The sequence below is a fragment of the Petaurus breviceps genome, unplaced genomic scaffold, assembly GCF_028583685.1.
Source record: "Petaurus breviceps papuanus isolate PSGF00001 unplaced genomic scaffold, PetGlider_PUasm1.0 90731, whole genome shotgun sequence".
In the NCBI taxonomy this organism is placed as follows: domain Eukaryota; kingdom Metazoa; phylum Chordata; class Mammalia; order Diprotodontia; family Petauridae; genus Petaurus; species Petaurus breviceps.
This window is the reverse complement of record NW_027187325.1, coordinates 5,566,072-5,582,099: the sequence shown is the minus strand read 5'-3', so window position 1 is coordinate 5,582,099 and position 16,028 is coordinate 5,566,072.

Below are 16,028 nucleotides of genomic sequence, written 5' to 3'. Positions count from 1 at the left end.
TACTTTCCCCCCATCATTTACTTAAGATGAGCAGGTGACATAACTAGTTAGAGAATGCAAAATCAAGCTGAGACATCATCTCTCACCCTAGTGTTAACTGGTTAGTTCCTTCTCTATTTGCAAATTCCAGCTTGAGATATCAGCTATAGTTCTGGCTTTTACTGGCTAGTATCCTGATTTATGTCACATAGGTCTTCCCCTCCTTCTGCTGTCTGTTCTTTGATTTGTGAATCATTACCTTCACTTTCTCCTTCTATAAAATTCCCAGGAGTTTCCCTTGGAAACAACATTAAATCAAGGCTCCAAATGGATTCTGGAGCAACAGAACACACAGAAAGATGGAGTGAAACAATTTTACAGCTTAAGAAAACTTAGAAGGATTTCAGGAAAAGGCTATTTCACTTTGGTAAAAGGGGGGCATCATCCAGGACAGAGGTTGTCCAGGAAAACCATTGGGAGGCTCTTAGCCACAGCACAAATCAGCAACCAAGGACCCTCAGTCGTGGCTCTGCAGGCCAGATATGAGATCTCCAGAACCACTGCAGAAGGCAAATTGCTAGCCCTGGAACCCTAGCACAGTAAGCACGAGTAGGCTGGGTCACCCCTAGTGCAGTGGGCAAACTGCCAGCACTTGAGACCTTGTCGCAGAAAATCATTGACTAGGCGCTTATGCCCCAGCAAAAGAAGATTAGGACAGTGCTCCCTTCCCCTCCCAGTTACAGGAGAAGAGTTCCACTTTAAAAGTCACAAAAGAGGCTGAAAAATGAGTAAGACGCAGAAAAGAGTACTAACCACAGAAAGTGACTATGGCAACAAGGAAGATCAAAACAGTAACTCTGAAGAGGCCAACAAGGCCAAAATACATACATGTGAAGATTCAAAGGAAAATATGAATTGGTCTCAAGTTCAAAAAATCCTCTTGGAAGAGCTCAAAAAGGATTTTAAAAATCAAGTAAAAGAAGTAGAAGAAAAATTGGGGAAAAATAAGAGTAATGCAGGAGAATTATTTTTAAAAAGTGTCAATGGCTTGGAGAAGAAAGCACAAAAAATGGACTGAAGAAAACAATTCCTTAAAAAAAGAGAGAATTGGCCCAATGGGGAAAAATATTCCATCAGAGAAAGCAACTCCTTTAAAAGTAGAATTCAACAAACAGAAAAGGCAATAGGAATGCTAATTGAAGAAAAAAACAATTCCTTACAAATTAAAATTGGGCAAGTAGAAGCTGATAACTGTATGAGACATTGAGATTCAGTCAAACAAAATCAAAAAAATAAAAAAAGAAGAAAATGTGAAATACCTCATTGGAAAAAAACAACTGACCTGGAAAATAGATCCAGGAGAGATCATTTAAAAATAATTGAACTACCTAAAGTCCATGATCAAAACCCATCTTTCAAGATGTCTTTCAAAAAATTATCAAGGAAAACTGCCCTGAGGTCCTAGAATAAGAGAATAAAATACTTATTGAAAGAATCCACCAATCACCCCCAGAAAGAGATCCTAAAATCCTCCAAGGAATATTGTAGCCAAATTGTAGAATTATCAGATCAAGGAGAAAATCTGTAAGCAGTTAGAAAGAAACAGTTAAAATATTGTGGAGCCATAAGCAGGATTACATAGGACTTAGCAGTTTCTATATTAAAGGATCAGATAGTTTCGAATATGATTTTCTGGAAGCAAAGGAGCTTGCATTACAAGCAAGTATCAGTTAATCAGGAAAAATGAGCATAATTTCAAGGGGAAAAGATGTACATTCAGCAAAATAAGGGACTTTCAAATTTTCCTGATGAAAAGGCCAGAGCTGAACAGAAAATTAGATCTTCAAATACAAGAAACAAAAGAAGCATAAACAGGTAAACAGGAAAGAAAAAGAAAAAACATGTTATAACTGTTTACATCCCTATGTGGGAAGATAATATTAATAATTATCAAGAACTGTATCTCTATTAGGGCAATTATATCAGGAGTATACATAGACAGAGGATGTGGGTATAAGTTCACTTTGATGTGATGAAATAAAAAAAAATTAAGGATTTAAAAGTAATTATTATACTGGGAGAAGGAAGGAAGCGATGGAATAGGATAAATTACATTGCATTGAGTGGGGCAAAATACCTATTATAATAAAGAGAAAGAAGTGTGTGAGCATTCTTTAACCCTTACTCTCATCAGATTTGACCCAAAGAGAGAACATCATTCACACTCATTTGAGTATAGATATTTATCTTACCCTATATGGAAGTAGAAGAGAAAAAGGAAAAAAAAGGGGGAAAAGTAGGGTTAATGGAGGGGAGGGCAGACATAGGAGGAGTAAGGGGAAAGAAAAGGAGAGGTTGATAGAAGGAAAATTGAGGGAGGTAGTTGTCAGAAAGCAAATTCCCATTTACCCATTTTACCTACATAACCAAAACCTAAATAAGATTGTTGAAACTGCTATTCTGGGTTCACTGATTTGTTTGCATACAGTGATGCCTATCCCCTAACCATAATAAATTAATCTTTTACATATCTCTGTGTCATTAGTTATATAATTGGTACCTATCAATGAAACCTCAGATTTTTTTTCCATTTTTGCCACACATGTGGTCTAAGTGAATATATTTTCTGGAGGTAAAAAGGGTTCTCAGAACTTGGAAATCACTTCCACACACTATACATGAATATCCGTTAGGTCTCTGACAAGGTCTCTCATGGTATACTTTTGAACATAATGTAGAACTGTAGTCTAGATGATGGGACAATTTAGAGGATTTAGAATCCTTTGAATAGCTGGACCCAATTTTAGGAGAAAATGATTTTATACCAACTGAGAAAGTGATCTCTAGTGTAATTCCCCAGGCCCCTTTCCTTATCCATCTTCTATGTGTGGGTTTGTGTGTATAAACACATGTATGTAAAACAGGTGTATTTATGCACATATGTGTATGTGCATACAGATGTATGTACATATGAATAATTAGTATGCTAGGAAATCCTAGTAATCTAAGCATACTGGCTGAAATTTAATAAGAAGAAATATAATAAAAAAGAAAATATTTAAAATCAAATTATTTTGTTAAAAATCAACTTTAAATATACTTAATAGAGAAGATATAACTATACAAGATTTCATGTGAACAAATCCTGGATATTTTAGTGGATTACAAGCTCAGCAAGAGTGAATATTATCACCAGGAAGGAAAAATGTGTAATGTTTTCCTATGTCTAGAGGGGAAGACACAGTTATTTTTTTAGCTATACTGTACCCTATCTACAGTATTGTGTTAAATTCTGGGTACCACATTTTATGAAGGATATTGATAAGATGAAGGTAATTCAGTAGAGGGCAACTAGGTGGTGAGGTGACTCAAAATCATATTATATTAGGATCGACTCAAGGAAGAATATTTAGCCTAGAGAAAGAAGTCAATTGGGGATTTGTGAGATGGGCTGGAAAAGTATATGGCAAATATCTTCAAGAATTTGAAGGCCTACAATATATAAGAGATTAGATTTATTGTTTGACTCTGACTCAATAATCAAGTTGCATTAAATGACCAATGAGATTTCTTCCAACTCCAAGATACTGAGATTCTGAGAAAACCAAGAATAATTAGTTTATCATCCTCTGTCCTCTCTCAGCATCTTTTTACAAATTGTTATTTTAGAACCTAAACTGTTTCTTCAACAAGCTCTAAGGTTACCTCTCCTTAATTTCCAGCTGACATGTTCAGAGAATGCCAATTAACTCTAAAATTAGCATAAGCCAAACACAATTAGAAAAATATACCGGTAGCAGTCAGAAAGTAAAAGGAATTTCAGATTAGAACTAAATACAAATACAAATGAGCTTTGGGTCATCCATTTATTTGATTGATCCATACCAGTGCTCCACTCCATTAGCAGAGATAACTGACAGCCAGTGGTACAAAACTTATTTATGTGCTTATTTACAGATTTCTGGATTCTCTTTTCTTATATGTACTAGAAAGGGATATAATTTAGAGTTAGATAGGACTTTGGAGATTATTTAATTTAATCCAAGTGGTTACATGACTTTCCCAAAGTCAACCAGGTTATATATTTTTTTTCAAATTTATAAGTTTTTTAATTCAGATCCTCAAACTCTAAATATATTATTTTATTTTATAGTATCTTCTCTTTCAGTACTGTTATTGTTCAGGCATTTTCATTTGTGTGCAACTCTTTGTGGCCTCATTTAGAGTTTTCTTTGTAAAGATACCAGAGTGGTTTGCCGTTTTCTTCTCCAGTTCATTTTACAGAGGAGGTAATTGAGGTAGATAGAGTTAAGTGACTTGCCCAAGGTCACACACCTAGTAACTGTCTGAGGCCGAATTTGAACTCAGAAAGATGAATCTTCCTGACTCCATGTCTGGCCTCTATCCACTGTATCAGTCATGTAACCTCTATGAGTCTTGGCATGGTCATATATAAGTAGAATATACATAATAACATTTTTTATAACCTTGCAGTGTTGAGAAGCAAATTAAATATTTATGCAAATTGTGATAATTACACATAGTTATAATTTATTATTTCATGTTGTCTATACATAGGTAAATGAGATGTTGACTAATCTAGTAAATACAGAGCTAACCTTGGAGACAAGAAGACCTGTATTCAAGTCCTGCCTCTGACACATACTGGCTGTCAGGTTATTCAACCTATCAGTGTCCTAGTCAATACAAAAGTTAGGAAGTATAGGTTTAGGGGGAAGGAAAATAAAATATGTTTTGGACATACTGAGCTTCAGATGTCTATAGAACATTCAGTTTGATGTAACTGACAGCAACCTCTTGAGTTGGATTTAGAGAACAGGAGAGAAATGAATGATTGATATATAGATCTGTGAGTCATCTGCACAAAGATGAAAGTTTATTTCAGGGGAACTATTGAGAGAACTAAGAAAAAAGTATAAAGAGAGAAGAGGAGAGGACCCAGGACAAAGTCCTGCAGTAAATTCATGAATAAAAATCACTACATGGATGCTGATCCTGCAAATTAATCTAAGAAAGATGAGACTGAAGGGCAAGAAGAAACTGTCTGAGAAGTATCATGAAAAACAGGGAGAGAGTATGCAGAAGGAAACGATTAATCAGTGATGTCAGATGTTACTAACAAATTTAAGAAGGTTAAGGACAGGTGGCGAAAAGGTCATGGAGTATAGTAATAAAAAATCACATTGGTGACCTTGAATAGTACCTTTTTAGAAGCCAGTTTATAGGTATTTGAGAAATGAACAGGAGTTGAGAAAATAGAGGGAAAAAAATTTAAATACATTTTCTAAAAGTTAATATCCTAAAAGGAGTTGATTTATAGGATGACAGCTTGAGGGTATAGTGAGGTCAAGTAATTTTTAAATTATTATTATGAGGATATTTGAGCATGTTTGTAGGGAATAATGAAACTGTTATTAATCAAGAAGAAACTGAAAATTAGTAGAGGATATGATGATATAAGGGGAAATCTCATAGAGGAGACAATGTAAGAAGTAATGAGATAAAGATTATAAATAAAGGGGTCAGTATTGGAAAGAGTAGACCCGCTTCATCCCAAGAGTATGAAGAAAAAGATGTCTGTGTTGGTATGATGCAGAAGGTAAATTTATATATGGAATTGAGTGGTAGAGGTAGAAAGAGGAGGAAGGAAAAGGGAGCATTTAAGGAAAAGAAGAAATTAAGGTAAAAAGCAAGGGAAGCCAATTTTTTGCCTAAATTATGATCCTGGGATCATAGAATTAAGAACAGAGAGAAACCTGGAGATCATCTAGTCTAACTTTCTAATATTATAGAAAAGAAAGCTGAGACACAAAGAGATTAAGGGATTTAGTCTAAATTACACATATACTAACTATCAGAGATAAGATTAGTTCTGCATCCCATGAGACCAAATCCAGTGCTCTGTGTACTGAGTCACATTATCTATTAATACATCTATTTAAAATGATTGGTTAAGGGACAGCTAAGTGGCACAGAGAATAGAGCACCATCCCTGGAGTCAGGGAGACCTGAGTTCAAATCTGACCTCAAACACTTAACACTCACTAGCCATGTGATTTTAGGCAAGTCACTTAACCCTAATTGCCCCTATGAAAAGCAAAAAAAAAAAGATTGGTTAATGTGATATTTTTTTTCTTCTTCACAGTTCCCCAGGAATGAAGTATTCACAAACAATACAAGTAAACTCAATGTGCAAATTATTACAATAATATTAAATCATATACATATGTATATACACATGTGTATAGTTTTGCAAATAATATATATAGTAACTATTATGTCATTTATACACATTTCCTCACATTGACTTACAAATATATACTATTAGAACATTGAACAACATCTTATAAATAATCCAGCATAATTATTTAAACACAATAAAATGATAAATTAATTAAAAAGGAATTGGTTGTCCCAAGTTCCTCTATGATCTTAAGCTCAATCACTTTTTTCAGAATACAGTTCCAGATAGATCCTACACGTAGCAGATGCCATGTCAGCCCAGGTCCAAGGTTATTATCATAGGATTATAGATGTAGAGCTATTAGCAGCCTTAGTGACCATCTAGCCCAAGGCCTTCATTTTCCAAATGAAGAAGGCCCAGAGAGGTGTTAACCTGGTTTGTTCTGTGTATATACCATCTTTCTCAGAGAAAGAAGATAGTCTTTTTTTACTTTATTGAGAGAGGGGTTTCAAAGAGGTAGGCACATTTAAAGAGGAAGATGGGGTTACCAATAGTGAGTAACATTTTATTTACTACTGTGTTAAAGGTGGACATCTGAAAGTTCTTCCTAAATCTGCCATTTAAGAAGGGTACTGAGCACAGCTATCTCATCATTTCCCACTAGGTTGCACCCTTCTGGGCTTCATCATACCCTACCCCCACCACCAATATATGCACTTTAAACTTATTTTTTATGTATAGACTTTTCTCATCTTTTTTCCTTTCTTTGTATTCCCAGTGTTTAGCAAAGTGCTTGGCACAAAGTGGGAGTTTAATAAATGATTGTGGACTGACTCAATTTCTTCATCTATAAAATGGGAAGAACATACTGACCTGTGAAGAGTTCCTGTTGCAAAGCAAATAGGAGATTGTTGGATTTAACTGAAGTTAGATCCCGTATTTGAAGCACTCTGCAATTCTTGAAATTACTTATTAGTTGATGTTAACTTCTGTCATCATCATTATCACCATCACTACTGTGACCATTTTACAGATGAGGACACTTAGGAAAAATTAAGTAACTTGGTTGTTTAATCATATAACTAGTAATAACTGTAATGGAATTTAAACTGTTATCTCCTGATAGCAAGTTTAGCCCTCTGTTCTATTTATAGGATTTAGTCCTACATATCGGTTGGTTACCAGGATAAAAAAGTTCATCATGCTTTAGGTAGAGATTAGATGAGATGACTGAAAATTTTTTCAACATTTAACTTCATATTCTATGCTCTTAGACCCTCTTTTTGACTTTACTTAGAAGCATAAGCATTTAAATTATACGTTCCACTTATGTTTTTCTTTTTGCAATCTCCCTCCTTTAAAAAAATCTTTCAGTCTATGTATAGACTGACTGACTGGATCAAAAACCCTGTGATTTTTGTGTTCCTTTGCTTCTAGCTGCTGTGATTTTCCAGGAAGTGTAGGTGTTGTCTATATCTGAAGGCTGGCTAATTTTTGCCATCTACCCACTCTGAGTCTGCATACTGGGTCTGTGATCTCAAAACACAAGTTCCCATTTCACTCTTGATTGTTTCGTGCAAGTCTTTAGATGTTTTTCAAAGAATAATGAGCTCATCATTTCTTCTAGTGCAGCAGTATTCCATCACAATCACATACAACAACTTATTCAGTCCTTCCCTAATGGATGAGCATCCCTGTAATTTCCAGTTCATTTCCACTGCAGAGAGCTGCTATAAACATTTTAGAAAATACAGATTCTTTTTCTTTTTTCCCTAATCATCTTTTCAAAGAGACCAAATAGTTGTATTGCTGAGTCAAAGGGTATAAACAGTTAAATAACTCTTTGGGAATAATTCCAGATTGCTCTCAAAAATGGTTGGATCAATTCACAATTAATATGTATAGAATAATTATATACATGTATATTATATTAATATTGTATTAATACAATTAAGTATTTATAGAATAATTATATACATGTATATGTGTCTATATGTGTGCATATATATGCATTCATATGTGTGTTGTGTCTAATGAGAGCCATCTAAGGTGGGAGGAAGGGGGAAAAAAGAAAGAAATTTTCATAACTTTGTTACATCTTTAAAAGGAATGGCAAGATGTACACAATAGATTTGCAATTTCATGTGCAATCATCTTTTTTATTATACTATATTATGGAAATGCTTGTTTTATTTCACAAATTAAAAATAAGAACCCCATAATTTCCTCCCCCTGAACATAAGAAAACGTCTATGAGTATATCTGAATTCTATTTTTCTTTTTAGTATCCCCCCACCCCCATTTATGGGACACTAAATATATGCAAGGTAGTAGTAGTAGTAGTACCTATGTATCAGGAGAATCACACACTTTTATATGAAACCAAATTATAAGAAACTCAAAAAGCAACAGTAAGATATATAGTGAGGTGAAATAGTATGCTGCAGCATATTAGTAACAATGATTCATACTCGAGAAGTAACATAAAAGACATAATAAATGGCACATAATAGGAAAATGATGTGGTTTGGCCATGTAATAATAATGAAAGATAATAGATGGATGGTCTGAGTGAGTTATCAAAAAGAACCAGAGGTAAACTTGCAGCACATTTGGTAGATTCTCTGGGAAGAATACATTGAAGAAGGATAATAAAAAATTATACGGAATGAAAAGGTCCAAAAAGATTGTCACCATTGTGAGTGGAGAGAGCATATGTGCTTCTGAAATCAGAGATTCATTAATGGGTCAAAGTGACGTGACACCAAATCATTAACGTGACACAATTTTTAACTGAATCTGCCAATTTCATTTTTATTAAATTAGCAAAATTAACCAATTTTAAGTATTGTGTAGACAAAGCTTTAGTTTAACACTCATCAACACTTGGTTTAAATTTTATAGGGTGAAATAAAAATTTAGAGAAAGCAGAAACTTATTTTTTCCCAATAATTAGACAGTACCAACAACAAAACACCTTCAGGTTTGTAAGAGATTCTTTGAAATAAAAATTTTAAAAAACGTAGAAGTCTCCTTCCTTGTCATTCATAAGCAGTAAAAAACAAAGCACATGTTTGTGTTAGTTCACTTTTTAAAATTTCCTATGAGAGTTCAATCTTAGAAAATATACCAATTTGTGATTGACTTTTTCTCAGTTTCTTCCTCTGGATATGTGACATGATTTTGACATATAGTGCTTAAAAATGGCATTATTTAAGTAACAATTTCTAGAACCATCATTTCGTAAAACAGTCAGATTCAATGTTCAAAGAGATTTCTTGTAACTAAAATCAGAGTGATGAAAGGGGGAATGTGACACATCTGCCTTTCTTCAAAACAAGACACTAGGCTTCAAACTAGTCAGAAATTATTCCTGTTAAGACCAACTTTCAGGGCTCCTCTCCCAACAGCAACCAATAATACAAGGCTCATTCCCTTCTCCAGAACCAGCCTTAAGCAAAATTGTGAAACCCTCAAAATTGGAATTCCAGAGTCTACCCCCATCCTTCTTCCCTACCAACCCCATTCCCTCATTTTTGCTCATTTGAATTAACTAATAAATGAATTCTTAGCTGATAAGTATTTAAGGCGGGATTTCTTTCTAAGGATATTTGCACTCTAATAAAGGAGTTTGAGATATCTAAAAGCTTTAAAACAAAGAAGTTAACATGATAGAATACTATCTGATAGGAGTGATATTTGGGGGCAGAGATCAAATTGTTACCAAAAACTGTCAAATCTGTTTTATTAATCTCTTGCCTCTTTATTCCCACTGCTAGTGTCATATTTCATTACTTATAATAACACAATTTCCTATTAATAGTTCTTCATCATCCCAAATAATAATAATAATTTATATAGCATTTTAAGTTTTGTTTTGTGTATGTTAATTCATTACGGGAATATTCCTGACTCTAGGTCCCTTACTCTACTTAATGCACCCCTTGGCTGCCTCTCTGATAAAACTCTTTCTTAAGGCATCATGACAGTAATTAGGACATGGATTTAGTTTGAACCCTTACTCTGCTAACTCCTTATGTGACTTTGGGTAAGTCACTTGCCTTCTCTCGGTCTTTTTCCATATCTATAAAATGAACAATCTGGACTAAGAGGTCTTATACTCAAATCTCTCCTAATCCGTGCTACTCTTACAACTATCTTATCCTAATGGTTGTCCATTACCATGTAGTTAATGTCTGAAAAAGAAAAAAGAACAAAGAAGGCATTTGGAACATACACGATTCAACTACCTTGCCTAAGGAAATGTTGGCCTTATAGTCCTATTATTGGTATTTTCTTGATGGTAAAAATCACTTCATGAGATAAGGAAGGAATATTAGGATCTTACTGAAACATAGCATCTTAGACAAGGGCTTAATGCACAGGGAATGTTTCACTCTCTCTCTCTCTCTCTCTCTCTCTCTCTCTCTCTCTCTCTCTCTCTCTTTCTCTTTCTCTTTCACTGATGCACCACTCCTGACCCTATATACAAGAAATTCTTTTTCTCTCATTACTGTTCTGTGCCTCTAGTCACTGACTGTACACAAAACCTAGCTCTCTTTACAAGTTCCTTCACTTACCACTCACAGCCTCATCTTTCAACAGAAAATTATTAAATTGCAGCTCCAAGGCTACTTTAGGATACTCTTTTTAAGTTTTTTTTTAATTACACATTAAACTTTTTTTCACATTTTTTGAGTTTCACATTCACTCTACTCCTTGCTCCTTGAGAAGGCAAGTAATTTGATAAAAATTATAAATGTGCAGTCATATAAAACATTTCCATATCACCCACATTGAAAAAAAGACCCAAAAAACCCCAACAAATCAAGAATAATAAAGTTTAAAAAAAGCTTCAAGCTGCATTCAAGCCCTATCAGTTGCTGAGAACAGCTAAGTCATTCACAGTTGATTACTGTATATAATGTTCTCTTGGTTCTGCTCATTTCACTTTTCATTAGCATATGTAAGTTTTCCCAAGTTTTTCTAAAACTATCCTACTTGTCATTTCTTATAGCCAACAGTATTCCATCATTCATCCTTTCCCCAACTAATGGATGGGCATGTTCTGAATTTCCAATTCTTTGATTCCACAAAAAGAGCTGCCGTAAAAATTGTGTACATAATGCTTTTTTTTTCTTTTTCTTTGATTGCTTTGGGGGACAGACCTAGTAGTGGTATTCCTGGGTCAAAGAGTACGCAATTTTATAGGCCTTTGTCTGTGGTTCCAAATCGTTCTTCAGAATTACTGGATCAGTTCATAACTCTAACAACATTAGCATCCCTATTTTTCCACATCTTCTCCAACATTTTTTAATGTATTTTTACATTATGGTATTTTATTTATTTACATGTAAATATGGTTTTCATTTTTTTTCTGATTTACATCATTCATTTCCGCCAGATTTTGAGTTACAAATTTTCTCCTTGTTTTTCCCCTACCCACCCCCCCAAAAAATACCAGTCCCACCGGATCCCCTCCTCCAATCTGCTCTCTCCCATATTTTCTCCCATACCCCTTTCAACTTTTCCAGTGGATCTCTGTGCCCCAGTGCCTGTATATCTTATTTCTCAATTACATTTAAAATAGTATTAATAATAGTGTGTACATATATATATATATATGTATATATATATATATATATATATTTACACATTTGATTTTAAAACTTTGAATTCCAGATTCATTCCCTTCCTCCCTTGTCACCCACCCTTCCTGGGAAGATAAGCAGTTCAGTATAGATGTTACATGTGTGGCTAATGCAAAACAATAATAACATAGTAGATATATTGTGAAAGACTGACTATATTTCCCTCCCTCCTATCCCACCTCCCAAATCTTCTATTCTCTACTTTGATCCTGTCCCTTTTCAAAAATGGGTCCTTCCAACTTCCCTTCCCCCCAGCCTGCCCTCCCTTCCATCATCCCCCCTCTCATCCCCTTTCCCTCTACTATCCTGTAGGGTGAGATACCCTATTCAGTGTGTATTTCATTCCCTCCCCAAGTCAAATTCAATGGGAATAGGGTTTACCCATTCCCTTTTGCCTTCCTATTCTTCCCCTCCATTGTGACCATTTTCTTTTGCCTCTTTTATATGACGTAGTTTCCCCATTGTGTCTCTCCCCATCTCCTCTCATTATATTCCTCTCTCACCTCTTAATTTCACTTTTTAAGTATCATCCCTAACTTTTAAATTGGTCCTGTGCCCTCTATCTATGTATACCTGTAAACATATATGCACACATTCACATATGTATTCATATGCCCATATACCCTCATATATGGACATTATATATATATATTATATATATATAATATATATATAATTTCTATTCCCTTCAACTATTTTCATACTGAGAAAAGTTTCTTCAGTTACAATTATTGTTTTTCCATGGAGGAATGTTAATAGTTCAAATTTGATAAGTTCCTTATGATTTCTTTTCCCTGTTTACTTTCTCACGTTTCTTTGCTTCTTGTATCTGAATGTCAAATTTTCTATTCAACTCTGGTTTTGTCATCAAGAATGCTTGAAAGTCCTCTATTCCACTGAATGACCATATTTTCCCCTGAAATACTATACTCAATTTTTCTGGGTAGATGATTCTTGGTGTTAATCCCAGCTCCTTTGACCTCCAGAATATCATATTCCAAACCCTTTGATCCCTCAGTGTAGAAGCTGCCAGATCCTGGGTTATCCTGATTGTGTTTCCACAATATTCAAATTGTTTCTTCCTGGCTGCTTGTAATATTCTCTCCTTTATCAGGGAATTCTAGAACCTGGCTATAATATTCCTAGGAGTTTTCTTTTGGGGATTTTTTTCAGGGGGTGATGGTAGATTATTTCAACCTCTATTTTGCTCTCTGGTTCTTAAACATCAGGGCAGTTTTCTTTGAGAACCTCCTGGAGGATGATTTATAGGTTCTTTCTTTGATCATGGCTTTCAGAGAGTCCAATAATTTTTAAATTATCTCTCCTGGATCTATTTTCCAGGTAGTGGTTTTTCCCATGAGATATTTCACTTTGCCTTCTAATTCTTTCATTTGTTTGGATCTGTTTAACAGCATCTTGATTTCTCATAAAGTCATTAGCTTCCATTTGCTTCAATCTAATTCTGAAGTAATGATTTTCCTCTATGAGATTTTTGAGATACTTTTTCCATCTCGCAAATTCAGCTTTTTAAGGCATTCTTCTCCTCATTGCCTTTTTGAGTCTCCTTTGCCCTTTGAGTTAGTGTGTTTTTTAAGGTGTTATTTTCCTTAGTCAGCCTGTTGACTCTCATTTCATAATTTTATTGCGTCATTCTCATTTCTCTTCCCAATTTTTCCTCCACTTCCCTTATATGCTTCTTAAGGTCCTCTTTGGCCTGTAACCAGCTCGTATTTTCCTTTGAAGCTTTTGGTGCAGGAGTTCTGACTTCACTGTCTCCCTCCTGTTCCATGCTTTGATCCTTTTTGTCCCCAAAATAGAAGTCTAATGTTGGAATTTTCTGTCTGCTTTGTTTCCTTTGCCTGGTCATGTCACCCCTCAGTCACTTGACCCTTGGGCTTTTTGTCACAGTAGGATTCTGCCACCAGACAGGGGAGCTTTTGTCCCAAATGCTGGGGTTTTCTCAGCTGCCAGAGGTATTAGAAGGGTGCCCTCTCTGAGGCCTCCATACTCTCTGGCAAGCTGGTTCACACACCCCAGAATCTCCACCCTACACACCAATCCATATACAAGCAGGTTAAAGCAAGAGCAATTACCCCTCGGACTGGTTGCTTGGTCCCCCTACACTCTGCAGGCCAGGAGCTGAAGCTGCCATGTGGCGCTGGCTGGCTGTGCCAGGTGGCTCAGAGGCTTCTTGCCCCGCGGGCAAAAGCCATGCACTCCCACTTACTTGATCTCAAAGTCCACACTTTACTGACCTCTCACTTTGTCCTTCACATATATGTGTTGATAATTGTGGAAACGGCCACAACTGCTGCTGATCTGGAGTCCCTTAAGCCGAGAACTGGTCAGACCTGCCCTGGGGCTAAAACCTCTGGCTCACCCAGACCTGGGCTCGGCTCCCAGAGCACTGTGCTGGATTCCTGCCAGCCTACTGGGCTGTGCTCAGAAGAAGGTTAGCTTCTCTGTGTCATTTTGTGGGTTCTGTAGCTCCAATGTTCGTTCAGAGTCCCCTTTTTACATTGATTGGGGAAAGGGGAAGCCAGAGCCACTTGGATGTTGTGTTTCTACTACTCCATCTTGACCCTAACTTTTTTTCTGTCTTATTAGCAAATCTGATAGGTATGGGGTAGTACCTCAGAGTTGTTTTGGGATACTCTTTAAGAATCCAGTGAAGTACTAAGCAATTTTCTGACCCTGTATCCTCAATTATGGAGATGATCTCATTTTGATCCCATAGAATTCTCAGATTCTGGTACCAGTTAGCTACCTACTCTTTAAATTGCTCCTAATATGACTCCTCTCCTTTGTATGCTAAACAATAACAACAACAAAGAAAGGATGGAAGGAAAGAAGGAAGGAGGAGGGAAGGAAGAAGGAGAGGACATAGAAGGGAGGAGAAAGAAAAAAATAAAAAATCTATTTTTGCAGAAGTTTTAAACTTTTAAATAAAAAGCAGTGAGGTTTTTATGTTCAAGAAATTTAATATCTCTTTTTTAAAATGTTCCTATAACATACATAACTTCAAGAGAATCCTGAAATTTCTTATGGGTCCTATTTATGACTATAGAATTTAGACCTGTAAGGGATATTAGAGGTCACCTCACCCAATTCTCCCATTTTACAGAGTAAGAAACCAAGACCCAGAAGAAAAAAAAAATCTCCAAGGTCACATAGGTGATAATTAGGAAAGCACAGATTTAAACCCAAGCCATCTGAATCCAAATCTAGATTTCATTCTTCCTCAGTCCTAGGGTTTGTTATGGGAAAGGGAATTTAACATCTTCTCTGTCTCTAGGCCGTTTGATAGGCTTAAGTGCACCTGGAGCCTGTGGTGGGAGGTTTAGTTTTCAGGAATGCTTTTTGACTGGGCAGTGAGTCAAGAGGGTTGCTACATTCTCTGAACCAGAAGAAGGCTATATGAACCCTGATGTGAGGCTTTGTTTGGGGGCTCACTTTGAGAAGTGTTATGTGATTTGACAAGACGACACTCTGCGCAGCCATTGAGGCCCCTGCTTTGAAAACCCAGATGTTGATGCTTCCCTCTCTGGTAACTGATTAGGTATGGATGTAATGCTCTGACAGTTGGAGACCTGTCTGCTGATATGTTTCTTTGTATTTGTTGTCTGCTTGTAACCTCTGTATTCTCTGAAGTTCAGGGTGCTGACCTTTTTACCCTGAACTAGGTAAATGACATATGATTGATTAAAGCAAGATTGTTAACCCATTTTGAGTTGCTTTCCTTTAGAAAAGCAGACCTAAGAACCTGTGTTGGCAGCCACCATGGGTATGCTAGGGTCCTTGCTGCTACAGGGTTTTAGGTAAATATTGAAAATAAGATTGTATGTAAGAATGATTTGATATAAAAATAACTTTTTCATGTGAGGTGGTATTAAATAGAATAAAGTTCCCTTGAGTAGGTTGAAATAGGTATGTATGTTGGAAACCCACCTGATACCTATTTTCTGTGTAACATTAGGTAAATCACTTAACCTCCATGAATTTCAGTTTCTTCATCTTAAATATGGGGATAATAAAAGTGCACAACTTATGTAAGTAAGATATTTTTAAAACACAGAGATATTTCAACTATTATTATTGTGTCCAGGAACCCTTTTACTGAAATTGGAGGTATACAGTCCAGTTCTCCATTACTCACTTCATTCTTGGTCACAGAGACAAAAAGTAATCTATCT